Source organism: Panulirus ornatus, chromosome 40 (assembly GCF_036320965.1).
Source record: "Panulirus ornatus isolate Po-2019 chromosome 40, ASM3632096v1, whole genome shotgun sequence".
In the NCBI taxonomy this organism is placed as follows: domain Eukaryota; kingdom Metazoa; phylum Arthropoda; class Malacostraca; order Decapoda; family Palinuridae; genus Panulirus; species Panulirus ornatus.
The window spans coordinates 15,225,824-15,240,877 of record NC_092263.1 but is presented as its reverse complement, the minus strand read 5'-3'; the positions used below and the strand labels follow the sequence as shown (position 1 = coordinate 15,240,877).

At 37.5% G+C, this 15,054-nt stretch overlaps 7 long non-coding RNA genes across 7 annotated transcripts; 4 read left to right on the top strand and 3 right to left on the bottom strand.

Moving 5' to 3' along the window:
- Positions 1–716: 716 nt before the first annotated feature.
- LOC139761568 (uncharacterized) lies at positions 717–1,439 on the bottom strand. Its single transcript, XR_011715550.1, has 2 exons — positions 1,342–1,439; positions 717–1,201 (listed from the first exon to the last, which is right to left on the bottom strand). It is a non-coding gene; the product is annotated as an uncharacterized lncRNA (long non-coding RNA).
- A 1,781-nt stretch (positions 1,440–3,220) lies between these two features.
- Positions 3,221–3,985, bottom strand: LOC139761567 (uncharacterized). Its single transcript, XR_011715549.1, has 2 exons — positions 3,853–3,985; positions 3,221–3,712 (listed from the first exon to the last, which is right to left on the bottom strand). It is a non-coding gene; the product is annotated as an uncharacterized lncRNA (long non-coding RNA).
- A 1,747-nt stretch (positions 3,986–5,732) lies between these two features.
- LOC139761566 (uncharacterized) lies at positions 5,733–6,491 on the bottom strand. The gene is made up of 2 exons (XR_011715548.1): positions 6,365–6,491; positions 5,733–6,224 (listed from the first exon to the last, which is right to left on the bottom strand). It is a non-coding gene; the product is annotated as an uncharacterized lncRNA (long non-coding RNA).
- Positions 6,492–6,494: 3 nt separating this feature from the next.
- LOC139761565 (uncharacterized) lies at positions 6,495–7,266 on the top strand. Its single transcript, XR_011715547.1, has 2 exons — positions 6,495–6,642; positions 6,783–7,266. It is a non-coding gene; the product is annotated as an uncharacterized lncRNA (long non-coding RNA).
- Positions 7,267–9,121: 1,855 nt separating this feature from the next.
- On the top strand, positions 9,122–9,879 carry LOC139761564 (uncharacterized). The gene is made up of 2 exons (XR_011715546.1): positions 9,122–9,247; positions 9,388–9,879. It is a non-coding gene; the product is annotated as an uncharacterized lncRNA (long non-coding RNA).
- A 1,842-nt stretch (positions 9,880–11,721) lies between these two features.
- On the top strand, positions 11,722–12,451 carry LOC139761563 (uncharacterized). Its single transcript, XR_011715545.1, has 2 exons — positions 11,722–11,819; positions 11,960–12,451. It is a non-coding gene; the product is annotated as an uncharacterized lncRNA (long non-coding RNA).
- Positions 12,452–14,207: 1,756 nt separating this feature from the next.
- LOC139761562 (uncharacterized) lies at positions 14,208–14,956 on the top strand. Its single transcript, XR_011715544.1, has 2 exons — positions 14,208–14,331; positions 14,472–14,956. It is a non-coding gene; the product is annotated as an uncharacterized lncRNA (long non-coding RNA).
- Positions 14,957–15,054: the final 98 nt, after the last annotated feature.

The window sequence follows — 15,054 nt, the reverse complement described above, 5'->3', positions numbered from 1 at the left end:
TTCGAGTACTTAGTATTTCGAATAGTTGTTTCCTATTATACAGTCCCATAGCCTAGCGGTTACATGCCTGCCTCTTGCACAGGGGTCCCGGGTTCGATAGTGGCTGTTGGAGGTTTGTATGTTCTATGAAGGTGCGCGTTCATATGCACTTTATTCGTATATATATATATATATATGTGTGTGTGTGTGTGTATACGAGTAAATAAGAACTTTTGGCAAAAGAAATACTTATTTCTCGAAGCATATGGCCAATTCTTTATAGAATTCATGTAACTGAGTAATGTTTTCAGACAGTTCCATTTTATTCTTATTCAGAAATCATAACTACTTATGTTATTTGTGTTTCTTGCGTCAAAATACGTAACTAGCTCAGTAAACCTGTACGTGGACATGGGAGCAACATTGTCTTCGATATGGACAGATCTTACCTACATTTGACGTCTCTCCTCAGATTTAATGTCACTTCAGATACCTTTATGAAGATTTGTTTATGTTTTCTCTATTTGACTGACAACCATAGTTTTACCAAAGCAATATCTAACACATACGCTGAGCTTGAATTGTTTCGTAGGAATAGAAAGTAATGTAAAATCTATATAACATTTACCGTTTTCGAAGAGAGAATTTGCTGTCCTAAAAGGACAGATATGTGTTTGCTTAAGAACTTTCAGTATTACACAAGGAAAAAGTATTAAGGTTTATTAATAGTTTTTGAATATGATTTCAAGTTTATTGATATGGGAATTTTTACTTTCATACAAAGATCTTGTATTTTTTATATTTTTTTCAGAAAAGGAATTCAATATCTTATTAAGAAATTCAACTCCTTTTCATATGCAACGCGAAGGTGGTAAAGTTAGTGCCCATATCCGTAGCTAACTTGAGGATGGCTGACGATGTTACGATGGCCAACAATGGGGACACGGTTGGATCCGTAACCACCGCCTGAGACTACGTGTGAAGCAACAAGCCCACCCCTGGCGGGAGTAATGATGGTTCCTTGACCATAGCTCGAGTGACCATGACCAGATGAGTGGATGCCCGATGAAACGACACCAAGAGATGAGCCAGCCCCGATACCACCAGAAACACCATGGACGTTTCCTGCGAAACCTCCGCCATAAGACTGATGACGATTGATGAATCCTGCTCTGCAAGAACCCACCAAGAGGAGAGCACTTACGGCGATCAACAGCAGCTTCTGTAGGGAAAAATTAACATTATGATACATTTTGAATTATGTAGTGATTCACCTTCTCATACAAAACATTCAAATTATCATAATGCAAAATTTTATACTAAACAACTTATTTCATTTAAGTAGAATAGAGGATAACTTACCATGGTTGATTCAGGAGGATTGTAGTCAGGGACTGGACTGCCACTGAGTTGTTGCCGCTGCCTTATATACTGCCCTGCTTCCTCGTCACCTCTACTCTCCACCACAAGGCCACAGTGTTACCCACTTGTTAACCATGAAAAACATGTAATACAGATCACTATGTGTCTACTTCATGTTTCAGGTAATGCCATGAATATTTGTGTTTCTCCCTACACATGCACAAGCACTGCATATACATACCCCTCAGGGAGGTGATAATGCAGCCATAATTAACTGATCTAAAATGAAACGTTATAAATGGAAACTTTAAGGTCAATGTGAATATTACACACCAAGGAGAATAGACTCTTTCGGTAAAACTACTTCTAAATTCGACAGTATGACTAAGTCAAAACATAATTGTCATTCAATTTTTATACAGAGCTTTGTAAACTAATTATTTCATTTTTCCTTTTACTTAGATCTACTTAAGTGAGTCAATGAAAACTGAATCTGGCAAGAGAATGTATCAAATTTCCTATGAGAGAAATACGATATATATGTTCAGCTCTATTCTGTTCATTTCTGTGTAAAAGAAACAATCATGTAAAATGCTCGTTCTTCTTCTTTGACTGCTAAACAGGAATTATATACTGATATTTACAAACAGCGACAATAAACCTTAGATTTTGCAATGGTTAAAGTTACGACTTCCATATGGGAATGGGAACTTCCACACTCTTCTGAAACATACACTTAAATACCACAAAGTTCCCTCCTGCAACAAAGACGTAATTGGCAAACGACTTTCACACTGACATGATTCGAAGAGCAAATTACCTTTTATCATTTATGACTGCATAAAGAAGGAAACCTTCGCCGTATTCTAAAGTATTATTTTCATATTAGAATACATGAGAAATACAAAGCTAAGTACATACACCACGGGTCGGATTCGAACCCTAAACTGTGCGCCTCGGGCACACTGAAGTTTGATGACTTACCTCCGCGTGACCAAGGTATATAAGATATGTAGGCCACTGGATCTACTGCAAACTGTTTGTTGTAGTAGATGAGCTTCCAGTCACATATCTTAGTATGGAGAGAGAATCAAAGCCTAAAAGTAACCTATATTCTTCCACAATAAGCAAGTGTTAAACGGTTGGCAGTCTTCCTTCGCTCTCACCTGACACACAGTAACTTTAAAAAGATATGTTTCTTGAGTGTAAGGTGATCAGAAACAAGTGGCATCACTATGAACCAACGCGTAACCCAGACGTTGACAAAAAGTCATGACACTGACCTACTTCACCTGGGCAAACTTATCATGATGAGCGTGACTGGACACAGCATCTCCAGATGTTTGACTGATGGCCTTTATTCTACATACATATATATATGTATATATCATGAGTATACAGATAATTTCTTTCAAAATTCATGTGACGAAGTAATGTTCTCAGGCAATTTCATTTTATTCTTATTCAGAAATCATAACTACTTGTGTTATTTATGTTTCTTGCGTCAAAGTACGTAACTAGCTCAGTAAACCTGTACGTGGACATGGGAGCAACATTGTCTTCGATATGGACAGATTTTACCTACATTTGACGTCTCTCCTCAGACTTAATGTCACTTCAGATACCTTTATGAAGATTTGTTTATGTTTCTCACATTTGGTAGACAACCATAGCTTCACCAAAGCAATATCAAGCATGTATGCTGAGTTTGAGATTTTTTTTTAGGATTAAAAAATAATTTAGAATTAATATAACATTCACAGCTTTTGAAGAAAGAACAGTGTATAAGAAAGGATGTGCTGTCCTAAAAGGACAGATATGTGTTTGCTTAAGCACTTTCAGTATTACACAAGGAAAAAATATCAAGGTTTATTGACAGTTTTTAGATATGATTTCAAGTTTATTGATATGGGAATTTTTAGTTTTGTAGAAAGATCTTGTATTTTCTATATTTTTTCAGAAAAGGAATTCAATATCTTATTAAGAAATTCAACTCCTTTTCATATGCAACGCGAAGGTGGTAAAGTTAGTGCCCATATCCGTAGCTAACTTGAGGATGGCTGACGATGTTACGATGGCCAACAATGGGGACACGGTTGGATCCGTAACCACCGCCTGAGACTACGTGTGAAGCAACAAGCCCACCCCTGGCGGGAGTAATGATGGTTCCTTGACCATAGCTCGAGTGACCATGACCAGATGAGTGGATGCCCGATGAAACGACACCAAGAGATGAGCCAGCCCCGATACCACCAGAAACACCATGGACGTTTCCTGCGAAACCTCCGCCATAAGACTGATGACGATTGATGAATCCTGCTCTGCAAGAACCCACCAAGAGGAGAGCACTTACGGCGATCAACAGCAGCTTCTGTAGGGAAAAATTAACATTATGATACATTTTGAATTATGTAGTGATTCACCTTCTCATACAAAACATTCAAATTATCATATTAGGAAATCTTATACTAAACAACTTATTTCATTTAAGTAGAATAGAGGATAACTTACCATGGTTGATTCAGGAGGATTGTAGTCAGGGACTGGACTGCCACTGAGGTGTTGCCGCTGCCTTATATACTGCCCTGCTTCCTCGTCACCTCTGCTCTCCACCACAAGGTCACAGTGTTACCCACTTGTTAACCATGAAAAACATGTAATACAGATCACTATGTGTCTACTTCATGTTTCAGGTAATGCCATGAATATTTGTGGTTCTCCCTACACTTGCACAAGCACTGCATATACATACCTCTCAGGGAGGTGATAATGCAGCCATCATTAACTCATCTAAAATGAAACGTTATAAATGGAAACTTTAAGGTCATGTGAATATTACACACCAAGGAGAATAGACTCTTTCGGTAAAACTACTTCTAAATTCGACAGTATGACTAAGTCAAAACATAATTGTCATTCAATTTTTATACAGAGCTTTGTAAACTAATTATTTCATTTTTTCTTTTTCTTAGATGTACTTAAGTGAGTCAATGAAAACTGGATCTAGCAAGAGAATGTATCAAATTTCCTATGAGAGAAATACGATATATACGTTCAGCTCTGTTGTGTTCATTTCTGTGTTAAAGAAACAATCATGTAAAATGCTCGTTCTTCTTCTTTGACTGCTAAACAGGAATTATATACTGATATCTACAAACAGCGGACAATAAACCTTAGATTTTGCAATGGTTAAAGTTACGACTTACATATGGGAATGGGAACTTCCACACTCTTCTGAAACATACACTTAAATACCACAAAGTTCCCTCCTGCAACAAAGACCTAATTGGAAAACGACTTTCACACTGACATGATTCGAAGAGCAAATTACCTTTTATGATTTATGACTGCATAAAGAAGGAAACCTTCGCCGTATTCTAAAGTCTTATTTTCATATTAGAATACATGAGAAATACAATGCTAAGTACATACACCACGGGTCGGATTCGAACCCTAAACTGTGCGCCTCGGGCACACTGAAGTTTGATGACTTACCTCCGCGTGACCAAGGTATATAAGATATGTAGGCCACTGGATCTACTGCAAACTGTTTGTTGTAGTAGATGAGCTTCCAGTCACATATCTTAGTATGGAGAAAGAATTAAAGCCTAAAAGTAACCTATATTCTTCCACAATAAGCAAGTGTTAAACGGTTGGCATTCTTCCTTTGCTCTCACCTGACACACAGTAACTTTAAAAAGGATATGTTTCTTGAGTGTAAGGTGATCAGAAACAAGTGGCATCACTATGAACCAACGCGTAACCCAGACGTTGACAAAAAGTCATGACACTGACCTACTTCACCTGGGCAAACTTATCATGATGAGCGTGACTGGACACAGCATCTCCAGATGTTTGACTGATGGCCTTTATTCTACATACATATATATATGTATATATCATGAGTATACAGATAATTTCTTTCAAAATTCATGTGACGAAGTAATGTTCTCAGGCAATTTCATTTTATTCTTATTCAGAAATCATAACTACTTGTGTTATTTGTGTTTCTTGCGTCAAAGTACGTAACTAGCTCAGTAAACCTGTACGTGGACATGGGAGCAACATTGTCTTCGATATGGACAGATTTTACCTACATTTGACGTCTCTCCTCAGATTTAATGTCACTTCAGATACCTTTATGAAGATTTGTTTATGTTTCTCACATTTGGTAGACAACCATAGCTTTACCAAAGCAATATCAAGCATGTATGCTGAGTTTGAGATTTTTTTTTAGGATTAAAAAATAATTTAGAATTAATATAACATTCACAGCTTTTGAAGAAAGAACAGTGTATAAGAAAGGATGTGCTGTCCTAAAAGGACAGATATGTGTTTGCTTAAGCACTTTCAGTATTACACAAGGAAAAAATATCAAGGTTTATTGACAGTTTTTAGATATGATTTCAAGTTTATTGATATGGGAATTTTTAGTTTTGTACAAAGATCTTGTATCTTTTATATTTTTTCAGAAAAGGAATTCAATATCTTATTAAGAAATTCAACTCCTTTTCATATGCAACACGAAGGTGGTAAAGTTAGTGCCCATATCCGTAGCTAACTTGAGGATGGCTGACGATGTTACGATGGCCAACACTGGGGACACGGTTGGATCCGTAACCACCGCCTGAGACTACGTGTGAAGCAACAAGCCCACCCCTGGCGGGAGTAATGATGGTTCCTTGACCATAGCTCGAGTGACCATGACCAGATGAGTGGATGCCCGATGAAACGACACCAAGAGATGAGCCAGCCCCGATACCACCAGAAACACCATGGACGTTTCCTGCGAAACCTCCGCCATAAGACTGATGACGATTGATGAATCCTGCTCTGCAAGAACCCACCAAGAGGAGAGCACTTACGGCGATCAACAGCAGCTTCTGTAGGGAAAAATTAACATTATGATACATTTTGAATTATGTAGTGATTCACCTTCTCATACAAAACATTCAAATTATCATATTAGGAAATCTTATACTAAACAACTTATTTCATTTAAGTAGAATAGAGGATAACTTACCATGGTTGATTCAGGAGGATTGTAGTCAGGGACTGGACTGCCACTAAGGTGTTGCCGCTGCCTTATATACTGCCCTGCTTCCTCGTCACCTCTGCTCTCCACCAACACAAGGCCACAGTGTTACCCACTTGCTGACCATGAATAACATGTAATACAGATCACTATCCTTTGTGTTGGTGGAGAGCAGAGGTAACGAGGAAGCAGGGCAGTATATAAGGCAGCGGCAACACCTTAGTGGCAGTCCAGTCCCTGACTACAATCCTCCTGAATCAACCATGGTAAGTTATCCTCTATTCTACTTAAATGAAATAAGTTGTTTAGTATAAAATTTTGCATTATGATAATTTGAATGTTTTGTATGAGAAGGTGAATCACTACATAATTCAAAATCTATCATAATGTTAATTTTTCCCTACAGAAGCTGCTGTTGATCGCCGTAAGTGCTCTCCTCTTGGTGGGTTCTTGCAGAGCAGGATTCATCAATCGTCATCAGTCTTATGGCGGAGGTTTCGCAGGAAACGTCCATGGTGTTTCTGGTGGTATCGGGGCTGGCTCATCTCTTGGTGTCGTTTCATCGGGCATCCACTCATCTGGTCATGGTCACTCGAGCTATGGTCAAGGAACCATCATTACTCCCGCCAGGGGTGGGCTTGTTGCTTCACACGTAGTCTCAGGCGGTGGTTACGGATCCAACCGTGTCCCCATTGTTGGCCATCGTAACATCGTCAGCCATCCTCAAGTTAGCTACGGATATGGGCACTAACTTTACCACCTTCGTGTTGGATATGAGAAGGAGTTGAATTTCTTAATAAGATATTGAATTCCTTTTCTGAAAAAATATAAAAAATACAAGATCTTTGTACAAAACTAAAAATTCCCATATCAATAAACTTGAAATCATATCTAAAAACTGTCAATAAACCTTGATATTTTTTCCTTGTGTAATACTGAAAGTGCTTAAGCAAACACATATCTGTCCTTTTAGGACAGCACATCCTTTCTTATACACTGTTCTTTCTTCAAAAGCTGTGAATGTTATATTAATTCTAAATTATTTTTTAATCCTAAAAAAAAATCTCAAACTCAGCATACATGCTTGATATTGCTTTGGTAAAGCTATGATTGTCTACCAAATGTGAGAAACATAAACAAATCTTCATAAAGGTATCTGAAGTGACATTAAGTCTGAGGAGAGACGTCAAATGTAGGTAAAATCTGTCCATATCGAAGACAATGTTGCTCCCATGTCCACGTACAGGTTTACTGAGCTAGTTACGTACTTTGACGCAAGAAACATAAATAACACAAGTAGTTATGATTTCTGAATAAGAATAAAATGAAATTGCCTGAGAACATTACTTCGTCACATGAATTTTGAAAGAGATTATCTGTATACTCATGATACATATATATATATATATATATATATATATATATATATATATATATATATATATATATATATATATATATATATATATATATATATATATATATATATATATATCGTAAGTATGTAGAATAAAGGCCATCAGTCAAACATCTGGAGATGCTGTGTCCAGTCACGCTCATCATGATAAGGTTGCCCAGGTGAAGTAGGTCAGTGTCATGACTTTTTGTCAACGTCTGGGTTACGCGTTGGTTCATAGTGATGCCACTTGTTTCTGATCACCTTACACTCAAGAAACATATCCCTTTTAAAGTTACTGTGTGTCAGGTGAGAGCGAAGGAAGAATGCCAACCGTTTAACACTTGCTTAATGTGGAAGAATATAGGTTACTTTTAGGCTTTGATTCTTTCTCCATACTAAGATATGTGACTGGAAGCTCATCTACTACAACAAACAGTTTGCAGTAGATCCAGTGACCTACATATCTTATATACCTTGGTCACGCGGAGGTAAGTCATCTAACTTCAGTGTGCCCGAGGCGCACAGTTTAGGGTTCGAATCCGACCCGTGGTGTATGTACTTAGCTTTGTATTTCTCATGTATTCTAATATGAAAATAATACTTTAGAATACGGCGAAGGTTTCCTTCTTTATGCAGTCATAAATCATAAAAGGTAATTTGCTCTTCGAATCATGTCAGTGTGAAAGTCGTTTGCCAGTTACGTCTTTGATGCAGGAGGGAACTTTGTGGTATTTAAGTGTATGTTTCAGAAGAGTGTGGAAGTTCCCATTCCCATATGTAAGTCGTAACTTTAACCATTGCAAAATCTAAGGTCTATTGTCCGCTGTTTGTAAATATCAGTATATAATTCCTGTTTAGCAGTCAAAGAAGAAGAACGAGCATTTTACATGATTGTTTCTTTAACACAGAAATGAACACAACAGAGCTGAACGTATATATCGTATTTCTCTCATAGGAAATTTGATACATTCTCTTGCCAGAACCAGTTTTCATTGACTCACTTAAGTACATCTAAGAAAAAGAAAAAATGAAATAATTAGTTTACAAAGCTCTGTATAAAAATTGAATGACAATTATGTTTTGACTTAGTCATACTGTCGAATTTAGAAGTAGTTTTCCCGAAAGAGTCTATTCTCCTTGGTGTGTAATATTCACATGACCTTAAAGTTTCCATTTATAACGTTTCATTTTAGATCAGTTAATGATGGCTGCATTATCACCTCCCTGAGAGGTTTGTATATGCAGTGCTTGTGCATGTGCAGGGAGAACCACAAATATTCATGGCATTACCTGAAATATGAAGTAGAGACATAGAGATCTGTATTACATGTTTTTCATGGTTAACAAGTGGGTAACACTGTGGCCTTGTGGTGGAGAGTAGAGGTGACGAGGAAGCAGGGCAGTATATAAGGCAGCGGCAACACCCCTGTGGCAGTCCAGTCCCTGACTACAATCCTCCTGAATCAACCATGGTAAGTTATCCTGTATTCTACTTAAATGAAATAAGTTGTTTAGTATAAAATTTTGAATTATGATAATTTGAATGTTTTGTATGAGAAGGTGAATCACTACATAATTCAAAATCTATCATAATGTTAATTTTTCCCTACAGAAGCTGCTGTTGATCGCCGTAAGTGCTCTCCTCTTGGTGGGTTCTTGCAGAGCAGGATTCATCAATCGTCATCAGTCTTATGGCGGAGGTTTCGCAGGAAACGTCCATGGTGTTTCTGGTGGTATCGGGGCTGGCTCATCTCTTGGTGTCGTTTCATCGGGCATCCACTCATCTGGTCATGGTCACTCGAGCTATGGTCAAGGAACCATCATTACTCCCGCCAGGGGTGGGCTTGTTGCTTCACACGTAGTCTCAGGCGGTGGTTACGGATCCAACCGTGTCCCCATTGTTGGCCATCGTAACATCGTCAGCCATCCTCAAGTTAGCTACGGATATGGGCACTAACTTTACCACCTTCGTGTTGGATATGAGAAGGAGTTGAATTTCTTAATAAGATATTGAATTCCTTTTCTGAAAAAATATAAATAATACAAGATCTTTGTACAAAACTAAAAATTCCCATATCAATAAACTTGAAATCATATCTAAAAACTGTCAATAAACCTTGATATTTTTTCCTTGTGTAATACTGAAAGTGCTTAAGCAAACACATATCTGTCCTTTTAGGACAGCACATCCTTTCTTATACACTGTTCTTTCTTCAAAAGCTGTGAATGTTATATTAATTCTAAATTATTTTTTAATCCTAAAAAAAAATCTCAAACTCAGCATACATGCTTGATATTGCTTTGGTAAAGCTATGGTTGTCTACCAAATGTGAGAAACATAAACAAATCTTCATAAAGGTATCTGAAGTGACATTAAATCTGAGGAGAGACGTCAAATGTAGGTAAAATCTGTCCATATCGAAGACAATGTTGCTCCCATGTCCACGTACAGGTTTACTGAGCTAGTTACGTACTTTGACGCAAGAAACATAAATAACACAAGTAGTTATGATTTCTGAATAAGAATAAAATGAAATTGCCTGAGAACATTACTTCGTCACATGAATTTTGAAAGAAATTATCTGTATACTCATGATATATATATATATATATATATATATATATATATATATATATATATATATATATATATATATATATATATATATCGTAAGTATGTAGAATAAAGGCCACCAGTCAAACATCTGGAGATGCTGTGTCCAGTCACGCTCATCATGATAAGGTTGCCCAGGTGAAGTAGGTCAGTGTCATGACTTTTTGTCAACGTTTGGGTTACGCGTTGGTTCATAGTGATGCCACTTGTTTCTGATCACCTTACACTCAAGAAACATATCCTTTTTAAAGTTAATGTGTGTCAGGTGAGAGCGAAGGAAGAATGCCAACCGTTTAACACTTGCTTATTGTGGAAGAATATAGGTTACTTTAGGCTTTGATTCTTTCTCCATACTAAGATATGTGACTGGAAGCTCATCTACTACAACAAACAGTTTGCAGTAGATCCAGTGGCCTACATATCTTATATACCTTGGTCACGCGGAGGTAAGTCATCTAACTTCAGTGTGCCCGAGGCGCACAGTTTAGGGTTCGAATCCGACCCGTGGTGTATGTACTTAGCTTTGTATTTCTCATGTATTCTAATATGAAAATAATACTTTAGAATACGGCGAAGGTTTCCTTCTTTATGCAGTCATAAATCATAAAAGGTAATTTGCTCTTCGAATCATGTCAGTGTGAAAGTCGTTTGCCAATTACGTCTTTGTTGCAGGAGGGAACTTTGTGGTATTTAAGTGTATGTTTCAGAAGAGTATGGAAGTTCCCATTCCCATATGGAAGTCGTAACTTTAACCATTGCAAAATCTAAGGTTTATTGTCCGCTGTTTGTAAATATCAGTATATAATTCCTGTTTAGCAGTCAAAGAAGAAGAACGAGCATTTTACATGATTGTTTCTTTAACACAGAAATGAACACAACAGAGCTGAACGTATATATCGTATTTCTCTCATAGGAAATTTGATACATTCTCTTGCCAGATCCAGTTTTCATTGACTCACTTAAGTACATCTAAGAAAAAGAAAAAATGAAATAATTAGTTTACAAAGCTCTGTATAAAAATTGAATGACAATTATGTTTTGACTTAGTCATACTGTCGAATTTAGAAGTAGTTTTACCGAAAGAGTCTATTCTCCTTGGTGTGTAATATACACATGACCTTAAAGTTTCCATTTATAACGTTTAATTTTAGATCAGTTAATGATGGCTGCATTATCACTTCCCTGAGAGGTATGTATATGCAGTGCTTGTGCATGTGCAGGGGGAACCACAAATATTCATGGCATTACCTGAAACATGAAGTAGAGACATAGTGATCTGTATTACATGTTTTTCATGGTCAACAAGTGGGTAACACTGTGGCCTTGTGGTGGAGAGTAGAGGTGACGAGGAAGCAGGGCAGTATATAAGGCAGCGGCAACAACTCAGTGGCAGTCCAGTCCCTGACTACAATCCTCCTGAATCAACCATGGTAAGTTATCCTCTATTCTACTTAAATGAAATAAGTTGTTTAGTATCAGATTTCCTAATATAATAATTTGAATGTTTTGTATGAGGAGGTGAATCACTACATAATTCAAAATGTATCATAATGTTAATTTTTCCCTACAGAAGCTGCTGTTGATCGCCGTAAGTGCTCTCCTCTTGGTGGGTTCTTGCAGAGCAGGATTCATCAATCGTCATCAGTCTTATGGCGGAGGTTTCGCAGGAAACGTCCATGGTGTTTCTGGTGGTATCGGGGCTGGCTCATCTCTTGGTGTCGTTTCATCGGGCATCCACTCATCTGGTCATGGTCACTCGAGCTATGGTCAAGGAACCATCATTACTCCCGCCAGGGGTGGGCTTGTTGCTTCACACGTAGTCTCAGGCGGTGGTTACGGATCCAACCGTGTCCCCATTGTTGGCCATCGTAACATCGTCAGCCATCCTCAAGTTAGCTACGGATATGGGCACTAACTTTACCACCTTCGTGTTGGATATGAAAAGGAGTTGAATTTCTTAATAAGATATTGAATTCCTTTTCTGAAAAAATATAAAAAATACAAGATCTTTGTACAAAACTAAAAATTCCCATATCAATAAACTTGAAATCATATCTAAAAACTGTCAATAAACCTTGATATTTTTTCCTTGTGTAATACTGAAAGTGCTTAAGCAAACACATATCTGTCCTTTTAGGACAGCACATCCTTTCTTATACACTGTTCTTTCTTCAAAAGCTGTGAATGTTATATTAATTCTAAATTATTTTTTAATCCTAAAAAAAAATCTCAAACTCAGCATACATGCTTGATATTGCTTTGGTAAAGCTATGGTTGTCTACCAAATGTGAGAAACATAAATAAATCTTCATAAAGGTATCTGAAGTGACATTAAATCTGAGGAGAGACGTCAAATGTAGGTAAAATCTGTCCATATCGACGACACTGTTGCTCCCATGTCCACGTACAGGTTTGCTGAGCTAGTTACGTACTTTGACGCAAGAAACATAAATAACACAAGTAGTTATGATTTCTGAATAAGAATAAAATGAAATTGCCTGAGAACATTACTTCGTCACATGAATTTTGAAAGAAATTATCTGTATACTCATGATATATACATATATATATGTATGTAGAATAAAGGCCATCAGTCAAACATCTGGAGATGCTGTGTCCAGTCACGCTCATCATGATAAGTTTGCCCAGGTGAAGTAGGTCAGTGTCATGACTTTTTGTCAACGTCTGGGTTACGCGTTGGTTCATAGTGATGCCACTTGTTTCTGATCGCCTTACACTCAAGAAACATATCCTTTTTAAAGTTACTGTGTGTCAAGTGAGAGCGAAGGAAGAATGCCAACCGTTTAACACTTGCTTATTGTGGAAGAATATAGGTTACTTTTAGGCTTTGATTCTTTCTCCATACTAAGATATGTGACTGGAAGCTCATCTACTACAACAAACAGTTTGCAGTAGATCCAGTGGCCTACATATCTTATTTACCTTGGTCACGCGGAGGTAAGTCATCTAACTTCAGTGTGCCCGAGGCGCACAGTTTAGGGTTCGAATCCGACCCGTGGTGTATGTACTTAGCTTTGTATTTCTCATGTATTCTAATATGAAAATAATACTTTAGAATACGGCGAAGGTTTCCTTCTTTATGCAGTCATAAATCATAAAAGGTAATTTGCTCTTCGAATCATGTCAGTGTGAAAGTCGTTTGCCAATTACGTCTTTGTTGCAGGAGGGAACTTTGTGGTATTTAAGTGTATGTTTCAGAAGAGTGTGGAAGTTCCCATTCCCATATGTAAGTTGTAACTTTAACCATTGCAAAATCTAAGGTTTATTGTCCGCTGTTTGTAAATATCAGTATATAATTCCTGTTTAGCAGTCAAAGAAGAAGAACGAGCATTTTACATGATTGTTTCTTTAACACAGAAATGAACACAACAGAGCTGAACGTATATATCGTATTTCTCTCATAGGAAATTTGATACATTCTCTTGCCAGATCCAGTTTTCATTGACTCACTTAAGTACATCTAAGAAAAAGAAAAAATGAAATAATTAGTTTACAAAGCTCTGTATAAAAATTGAATGACAATTATGTTTTGACTTAGTCATACTGTCGAATTTAGAAGTAGTTTTACCGAAAGAGTCTATTCTCCTTGGTGTGTAATATTCACATGACCTTAAAGTTTCCATTTATAACGTTTCATTTTAGATCAGTTAATGATGGCTGCATTATCACCTCCCTGAGAGGTATGTATATGCAGTGCTTGTGCATGTGCAGGGAGAACCACAAATATTCATGGCATTACCTGAAACATGAAGTATAGACATAGAGATCTGTATTACATGTTTTTCATGGTCAACAAGTGGGTAACACTGTGGCCTTGTGGTGGAGAGTAGAGGTGACGAGGAAGCAGGGCAGTATATAAGGCAGCGGCAACACCTCAGTGGCAGTCCAGTCCCTGACTACAATCCTCCTGAATCAACCATGGTAAGTTATCCTCTATTCTACTCAAATGAAATAAGTTGTTTAGTATAAGATTTCCTAATATGATAATTTGAATGTTTTGTATGAGAAGGTGAATCACTACATAATTCAAAATGTATCATAATGTTAATTTTTCCCTACAGAAGCTGCTGTTGATCGCCGTAAGTGCTCTCCTCTTGGTGGGTTCTTGCAGAGCAGGATTCATCAATCGTCATCAGTCTTATGGCGGAGGTTTCGCAGGAAACGTCCATGGTGTTTCTGGTGGTATCGGGGCTGGCTCATCTCTTGGTGTCGTTTCATCGGGCATCCACTCATCTGGTCATGGTCACTCGAGCTATGGTCAAGGAACCATCATTACTCCCGCCAGGGGTGGGCTTGTTGCTTCACACGTAGTCTCAGGCGGTGGTTACGGATCCAACCGTGTCCCCATTGTTGGCCATCGTAACATCGTCAGCCATCCTCAAGTTAGCTACGGATATGGGCACTAACTTTACCACCTTCGCGTTGCATATGAAAAGGAGTTGAATTTCTTAATAAGATATTGAATTCCTTTTCTGAAAAAATATACAAAATACAAGATTTTTGTATAAAAGTAAAAATTCCTATATCAATAAATTTTGAAATCATATCTACAAATTATCAATAAACCTAAGTCATCTTTAATTGTGTAATACTGAAAATGCTTAAGCTTACACATACCTGTCCATTTTGGACAGTAAACCTACC